The following is a 9,322-nucleotide window of genomic DNA, read 5'->3' as shown; positions in this document are numbered from 1 at the left end:
TGATATTCATATGGTTTTAAATGTTGATTTTGGAACTTGGGTTGAAGGTTTTTGATGATTATTGCTTGAATGGTCTTCCCATTATTTTATATGCATTGTTTATGCTTTATTGATGGTTTTTGAACTGGTTGTGTACATGATCATTGTAATATGGTATGGAAGTTATGGCATTCCCCTAAATTAATGATTTTTGGTATTGGAATTGGTTTGGAAATTGTGTAAGTTCAACCCACTTGCATAATTAGCTTTGAAACACAGTGAATCACATGATTTGGCTTAGTATCCTAAACTATTGCATTGCATAAAATGCTAAATAGAATGCAAATGATTTTTTAGAAGGCCTTCATGGCCACGTGTTGACTAAATTATAAACTATGGGGATCGAGGCATTCCCCAAGTTCTTTTTTATTAACTTGGTTTGACGATACCAATGATATATGCCATGATGGATGATTCTTAGTTAATAAAGGGGTTTGTGTGAACTTTTTTAACTAGACTTAATAGGGGGTTGTGTAGATTACCGTAAAGGTGTATGTCCCAGGAAGGACGAACACTGGAAATCACATTTGACGATGTGGGGTCTTGATGATCGTGTGCATAGTTCACACATATATATTCGTGTATCCAGGAATAATGTGGGGTTGAGGCATTCCCTGTTTTTCCTTTGATATCTTTGGTTTGTGCGTCTAACACTCATTGGGGCCTTTTCAGCATGGGAAACCGAACCTATGTAGCCATGGGTGCCTAGATGATAGGATAGCTACACAGTCCAGGTTAATGTTTTAAATCTCATGCTAAATCTTATTCCCTATCCTGGAATGTTATCTATATATATGCATATAATTGTGTGCATATGATTTTGAATAATTTTGGACTGACTTGATCATGACACTATTTTGTCCCTTCCCTGAGTTACATGCTAGATCTCACCCCACAAACCTTCTCCAAACACTATATCCCCACGCGATGCACGGTTTTAAGAGACCTTTGCTTTTCCTGCATAGTGATAAGTGATTTCTGGATTATCCGAGAGTCTGCTTTAAAGTTGTGAGCTTCCATTCTTTGGAAGTCCCTTATTTTATATTCTTGTCTTTATTTATGTCTTAGAATATTTCATCGGGTATTTGGCTATGGTCGGGGGCTTGTACCGACTTTGGTTGATGTTTGGTTTCTTAAAGGCTTTTGTAGACATAGTGTGGGTGGATTGTGTTGTGGATTCTTAGATCCCTTTTGATATAGATTATTCTATCTTGTTATATGTTCAAAACTTAGCTCTATCTTGTTATATGATCAAAACTCAACTCTATATGATTATTTGTTTAAAATTTATCTGTTGTTAGTTATTGTGTTCATGTTATCTAGGCTAATTAGGGTGGTCTTCGGTCCTTGATGGTCTTGAGATACCCATCATGACTAGGCCCTGGTTTGGGTCGTGACATCTTGGTATCAGAGCTTAGGTTCAGAATCATTGGGTATTCACAAAGTCAAGTCAAGTAGAGTCTCTTTTATGGGTGTAGAGTATGCCACACTTATAAGGGAGACGCTACAAGGTATTTAGGAATGTTCCCCTTTCTTGCGTTTTATTTTCAGGCTATAGAGTCTAGGGCATTGAAACCTCATCTAATTCAATTTGTTCACTTTTCATATAACGCCTCCCGGAAGATTTGATATGCATGGAAACTCCTCTATCCCACTTGAGGACAATGTGGATGGAACTCATTCTACTTATGTAGTACAAACCCGGTCTAGGGTCACTGTTCCGAATTGTCCATGTGACGTTCAACTAGTCTCTACAAGTCCTCCTCGGATCTCTCGGGCTGATGAAGTTCATCCCCCTTCGTCCCGACGAGATATTTCAAATACCAAATCTATCGATCTATTCATCTACTGACCTAGTTGGTGACTTCTCAGTCTTAGCAGTCTGATCATGTTAGTTCTTTTGCTCCATCTTCTGAGGTTACTAGAGTTGGTCAGTTTATATGGTTAAATACTCTGACCCTTACTGGCTCTATGGTTGAGAAAGATCCTCAAGGGTTCTGTAATACCCTAAGTGTACACCCTGGATATCACACGGTGCTTCCAATTCCAAAGGACCACAAGCTAACCCATGACTGGTACCTACTGTGAGCACTGAATGATAATACTGATAACATACGTGGAAATATAACTAAAATGTCATAAGGTTCTCAAGTTACTAAAATAAATACTAAATACTGATAGTAATACTAAAAAACTGAACATCTATCTTAAATAGTCTAGTCCTAAAGCCTCTAACTGTTTGAATATGGAGTTGATGGGAAAAGTCCCCAACTAACTCCTTACTGAACATACTGAACTATTAGAATGCTGAAATAATAACTCTGTACTCGAAATGTGAGGACTCACCACTATAACTACTGCTGATAACCTGAGCTGCTAAGTATAGTCAGGAGCCTGTGCATCCGAACCTATGATATAAGACATCATTGCACAAAAGAAAGAGTATGCTCAGTACTTTGAATATACTTGTATGCTAAGTGAGGTAGGCTGATATACATGGATTCATATGCATGAGATAATAGATGAAGGAATGAATATCATGAAATAACTAAATAAGAGTATATGCAAAAACTGTAAATTACTGATCATGTTGAATATGCAATACTGTGCATATAACCACTTCTTGAAGTTGGCTAAAACTGAAGTACTAAATTTCGATGGCTAAATAATTGATAACTGATAGCCATGGTTCTGTAGAACTTTGTAAGTTCTTTACTGAATTCTGAGACTGAATATCGATGACAGAGTATTGAATACTGAAACTGCAACTGTGGGAGCATTCATCTAACCGACATACCCCGATTATAAACTAAGTTAGGGTCCAACCCGTGACCCCATTTGGAAGGGTGTTAAAACTAAACCACTGATACTTAAAATGGCTATGTGGATCCACTAAAGAATCACCCTCATCTAGCAAGTGAGATATATGTTACCCTCAATTGGGAGGTGAACACTTTACCAACCCTAAACTAGAAGGGTGATATATTTTAACCTACGATGGCTATATAGTTCTAGAACTAAGGGACTGTTATTAAAGATCACACCCTCACCTGGCAGGTGAGCCCCCATCCCTAGGTTTACTCTGTACTGAATCCTACTCCCAACTAAAGCATGATTACATGACTGAAACTGATGAGGAATAGAGTTTTCATACTGAACTTGCATACTGAAGCATGATTACTTGGCTGAACTGATTTATGAATGCATGACTGTCATAAGGATGGTATCAATGGTAATTGATACAAAGTTTGTAAATGTAATCTGAGCATAAAACTTAGTAAATCTAAGAAAGACTGTTAACTCAGGTAGATTCTGTGTTTGTAGAGAAGAGTTGAGGACACTTAATTAGCATATTTGCTCCTGCTTCCCAAGTAGCTCCCTCAATGGACTGATTCTTCCAAAGAACTTTAACCAAAGGAACTTCTTTGTTCCTTAGTCTGCGATTCTGATGATCAAGGATTTTGATTGGGACTTTCTCATGAGAGAGGTTGTTCTAAACATCTATACTCTCTATAAGAACAACAACTGCTTGGTTTCCAATGTATTTCTTTAGCAAGGAGACGTGAAACACTGGGTGTACTGAAGCTAAGTTTGAAGGCAAGTAAGGACCAACATATCGGGACTAAGCTTCCCTTTCTTGCCAAATCTCTTTAATCCCTTTATGGGAGAGATTTTTAAATACGCATATTCACCAATCTCAAACTAGAGATCTTTTTTCCTCATATCAGCATATGATTTCGTAGGCTCTGGGCTGTCTTAAGCCTCTCCCTGATCAACTGAACTTTCACCAAAGCGTCAAACACCAAGTTAGTCCCTACTACTACGGCCTCACGTACTTCAAACCAACCAATGGGAGATCTACATCTCCCATTAAGATCCTCAAATGGAGCGATTTGAATACTGGAGTGATAGCTATTATTATACACAAACTCAATCAAAGGCAAGTGGTCATCCCAACTACCCTTAAAGTCAATGACACACGCTCTTAACATATCTTCTAAAGTCTAAATGGTCCTTTCTACTTGACCATCTACCTAAGGACAGAAGGTTTTACTGAGGTAAACTTGGGTACCAAGACCCTTTTAGAAGGCTTTCCAAAGTGAGAGGTAAACTGGGAATCTCTATATGAAATGATGGACAATGGAACACCATGCAACCTAACCAACTCTCTAATATAGAGCCTGGCATAGTCATCAGCTGAGTAAGAGGCATGAACTGGCAAGAAATGAGAAGATTTTGTCATCCAATCTATAATGACCCAAATTGAATCATGCTGATGACGAGTACGAGGCAAACCAGTCACGAAGTCCATGTTCACTTCCTCCCACTTCCATGTGGGAATACTGAACTTCTGCATGGACTCACTTGGCTTTTGATTATCAATCTTAACCTACTGATATATGGAGCACTTAGATAGAAACTCTGTAATGTCTCTCTTCATCCCACTCTACTAATAGACTACCCATAAGTCGCGGTACATCGTAGTGGCCCTTGGGTGAATCGAGTAATATGCACCATGCACTTCTATAAGAATCCACTGCCTCACACCATCCACACATAGCACACATAATCTACCTTGTCAACTTAACACACCATATCCCCTATAATATTTATGACCTTCTACACTATGTCAAGGATTCCTGTGGGTCCTCTTCAGACTTAGACCTAAAAAATGATGAAGGATTCATTTGGGTGAATTATCGAATTCTAGATACAATAGTATTAGACACTGGGTTGTCCTGAATAACAGATGGGTGTTCATTTTGGGTTGCTATAGAATGAGCTAGAGTGGTAAAAGCTACTCTAAATTCTGTGTGAGAGACACGCTCGTCCAGGGGATCTGCCTGAACGGGCAGAGGTGCTAGCTGGTTTCTAGTTCTTCTTTCGTTAGTCTTTTTGGGAGGCATATTCTATAAATGAAAGGGAAACTTGGATTAGACAGAGATTTTAACTTGAGCTCATGCTCACTCACAGGACGTGAATACTGAAAGAAGGGAACTTTTTCTAAAAATACCTCATAGCCTCTTATCCATAAGTGTGGCGCGCTACATACCCATGAATAAGACTCTACTTGATGCAACTTTTAGAATCCCTAGGACTCTTTAGAACCTTAGGATCTGATACCAAGTTTGTAACACCCCAAGTCTACACCTTGGACGTCACATGGTGCTTACAATCCTGAAGGACCACAAGCTAACCCATGACTAGTACCTGCTGTGAGCACAGAATGATAATACTGATAACATATGCAAAAATATAGATAAAATATCATAAGGTTCTCAAGATACTAAAATAAATACTGAATACTGATAGTAATACTAAAAAAAATTAAACATTTGTCTAAAATAGTCTAGTTCTAAAGCCTCTAACTATCTGAATATAGAGTTGATGGGATAAGTCCGCAACTAACTCCAACTACTGAACATACTAAACTACTAGAATGCTGAAATAATAACTCTATTCTCCAAATATGAGGACTCACCACTATAACTACAGCTGATAACCTAAGCTGCTAAGTACAGTTAGGAGCCCGTGCGTCCGAACCTATGATATAAGACATCATAGCACAAAAAAAATATGCATCAGTACTTTGAATGTACTGGTATGCTAAGTAAGGTATACTAATATATATGGGTTCATATGCATGAGATGATATCTAACGGAATAAACATCATAAAATAACTGAATAAGAGTCCATGCAAAAACTGTAACTATTGATCAGGCTGAATATGCAATACTATGCATATAAACTCTACCTGAAATTGATTGAAACTGAAGTAATAAATTTTTATGGCTAAATAACTGATAACTTATTACCATGATTATGTAGAACTATCTAAGTTCTTTATTGAATTTGAGATCGAATACTGATTATTGAGTATTGAATACTGAAACTAAAACTGTGGGAATGTTCATCTAACCGACATATACTTATTATAAATTGAGTTGGGGTCCAACTTGTGACCCTAGTTAGAAGGGTGTTAGCACCGTGCCATGGATACTAACAATGGATATGTGGATCCACCAAAGAATCACCCTTATTTGGTAGGTGAGATATATGTTACCCTCAACTGGCAGGTAAACACTTTACCAACCCTCAATTGGCAGGTTGATATATTTTAATCTACGTTGGCTATATAGTTCTGTAACTAAGGGACTGCTACTAAATATCACACCCTCAATTGGCAGGTGAGCCCCCATCCCTAGGTTCACTCGGTGCTGAATCCTACTCCAAATTTAATACACTTAACTAATCACTAGACTGTACTAGGCTTGACTAAACTATTACTGATCGTGTTAACTGACTAAACTAGACTGAGTTTACTGAGTTTTGTAAATGGTTGTGTACTACTGTTTGTGACGTTATTGAGACTATTATATGGCTACTATAATTCTAGGTAAATATCTAGATTGTTGGGTATTGAATACCTCCAGAATTCGATAACATAGGCATTATATTAATTAGTATTCACTATACATTCATTTAGACAATTTGTCAAACACTTGTGGGGCATGAACTTGTACATAAATGGGGCCACACAATAAAATGTCATAAATTCACTCTTTAATTTACATAAGCATTCTATCAAACACTTGGGGAGCATAATTAGTATACATAGAAATCATCAAGGTATAAACATCATGGCCACAACATTCAACTTACAAATTCAAGGGTTTAATATGAGAATCACATAATTCTACATACATGCTAATTAATTCACTTGAATCTTGTAATGAATCTTGATTTGAAAATGAAACATCAATACATGCATGAACACAATCTAATTCAAACATATAAATCATGAAATCAATAAACTTACAGTTTTAAAAAGGGTTCTTGAACTCCAAGGGTGGAAGAAAACCAAAGGATGAGCACCTAACATACCTTGATTGTTAATTTTGTGAAGATTATGGTGAGTTCTTGATACTTAATTCTTGAGCTTAATGAACCTAAGGCTTGTTCTTGAGAGGATCTTGAGAATAATGAGTGTATTTAGCCCTTTAGGATATTAAATCTCATATTTAGGCTGAATTGGGTGAGGGGAAAAGGACTTAAATGACCTTGGAAACTCAAAATTTAATGTAAAAAAACTACCCAGCGATGTAATTAGTGATGCATCACGTCGATTAGATCGATGAAATCACCCACGCGTTGTGTCGATAGGTGCAATGCAGTAGCCAATGTGACACATTAAGATTGGATTGGCTTGTTGTTTTGCCCATCCAAACATGACCCAAATAAAAACTAAAAATTTTGAAACTCACCCAATATGACCTATTGACATCCTTAATCATGAATCAACTTGAAAATAGACATTCTAAGGTTGGAAATATCAAAAATAAGTTCATCCAACTTCAAAGGTTAAAAATTCTTCTAAGCCTTAACACTTAGCTGAATTTTTTCATGTTTGGGACCCCTTATTACAATCTATATGGTACTGAATTGAACTAGAAATTTTACGGGGTCTTATAGGTTCATTGATGAAATAGAGAATATATTTAGGGTAATACATGATACTAATGTGGATGGTGTGTTGTTTGTAATATATCAGTTGAAAGAGGTGGTATATTAGCGGTATGAGGAGTAAGAGCAGTCGAGGGGTAATGATACTGAGTAAGGTATATGGGAGGAGTTTTTTTATGTATTTCTTGATCATTTATTTTCTCAGGAGTTAAGAGAGGCTAAGGCCAAAGAGTTTGTCAACTTAAAGCAGGGACAAATGATTGTAAAAGAGAATAATTTGAAATTCCACCAATTGTCTTGTTATGCCACAGAGATTATGTCTAGTCGAGGGCAAGAATAAGGAAGTTTTCTTTGGATTTGTCTCTAGACTTGGTACTAGAGTGTAAGGCCATAATTTTGAATTATGATATCTCTATTCTTGTGGTATATATACAGCAGGTTAAAGATGAAAAGAAGAAATAAGCAAAAATAGGAGAGAGATAGAATAAAAAGTTTAGATATTTAGAGCATGGTGGAGGCTAGCAGAACAATAGTAGAGATGGTAGGCAGTGGGGTTCATATTCTATGGCTAGTGCTCCATATCCTTAGCTATCTGGTGATCATCACTTTCAGACTAATAGTGGGTTTAAAGCCCAAGGTACCCAGTCTCAGGCTAGTGGAGCTCAGTCAACCCCACCATGTCCTCCTTGTAGATTCTATAGATAGTAGCACCGTGGTTATTATGATGAGGGGAAGAATTTGTGTTTCAAATATGGCCAGCCTAGTCATATTTAGAGAAACTGTCCATCAATAAATATTGTTACTGGAGCTAATAAGGTTCTGATTTCTACTTCTTCATCTTCTTCACCAAAGGGTGCTACTCTGGTATCGGCACTAGCTGAAATTATCTTTATTCCTTTGCCATCCATCAGGAATCTGACGCATCTTTTGATGTTGTCACTGGTACATTACAGCTTTCCTTTCGTGATGTATATTGTCTAGTTGGTTTGGGGTCCACCCTTTTTTATGTGACCCCTTATGTGGCTGTTCATTCTAGTTTTGGTCCTGAATGTATTTTTTATCCCTTCTCATTGTCTACCCTGGTGGGTGATTCTATTATGGTAAGAAAGTTCTATAGGGGTTGTATAGTTTCTATCTGTGGTAGGGAGACCTTAGTGGATCTGATAGAGTTGGATATGGTAAATTTTGATGTGATCTTGGGGATGGATTGGCTTTATTCATGCTATGTGTCTCTTGATTGTAGGACCTGAAAGGTTAGTTTTCAATTTCCTAATACACCGATAATAGAGTGGGAGAGAGTTCCCTAGTTCCTTAAGAAAGATTTATTTACTATCTTAGAGCCTGAATGATGATTCCCAAAGGATGTCCTTATCATCTGGCTTGTGTTAAAGATTTTATTTCTGGGGTTCCCTCTTTAAATCTATCCATGTTGTTAATGAGTTTCACAAGGTATTTCCTGATGATTTTCCTAGTATTTCTCCCGATAGGGAAATAGATTTTGGAATTGATCTTCTATCAGATACTCGTTCTATCTCTATCCCTTCATATAGAATGGCTCCAACTGAGTTGAGAAAACTTAAGGAGTAGTTAAAGGATCTACTTAATAAAGGTTTTATCCATCCTATTGTGTCCCCGTAGGGTGCTCCTATGTTTTTTATGCATAAGAAGGATAGTTTCTTTCAGATATGTATAGATTATCGACAGATAAATAAGGTGATGGTGAAGAATAAGTATACTATTCCTAGGATAGATGATCTCTTTGACTAGCTTCAGGGTGCTAGATATTTTTTTAAGATTGATCGTTGATCAATTTATCAT

Source organism: Capsicum annuum, chromosome 10 (assembly GCF_002878395.1).
Source record: "Capsicum annuum cultivar UCD-10X-F1 chromosome 10, UCD10Xv1.1, whole genome shotgun sequence".
NCBI classification, from domain to species: Eukaryota; Viridiplantae; Streptophyta; class Magnoliopsida; order Solanales; family Solanaceae; genus Capsicum; species Capsicum annuum.
This window is presented reverse-complemented; position numbering follows the sequence as displayed.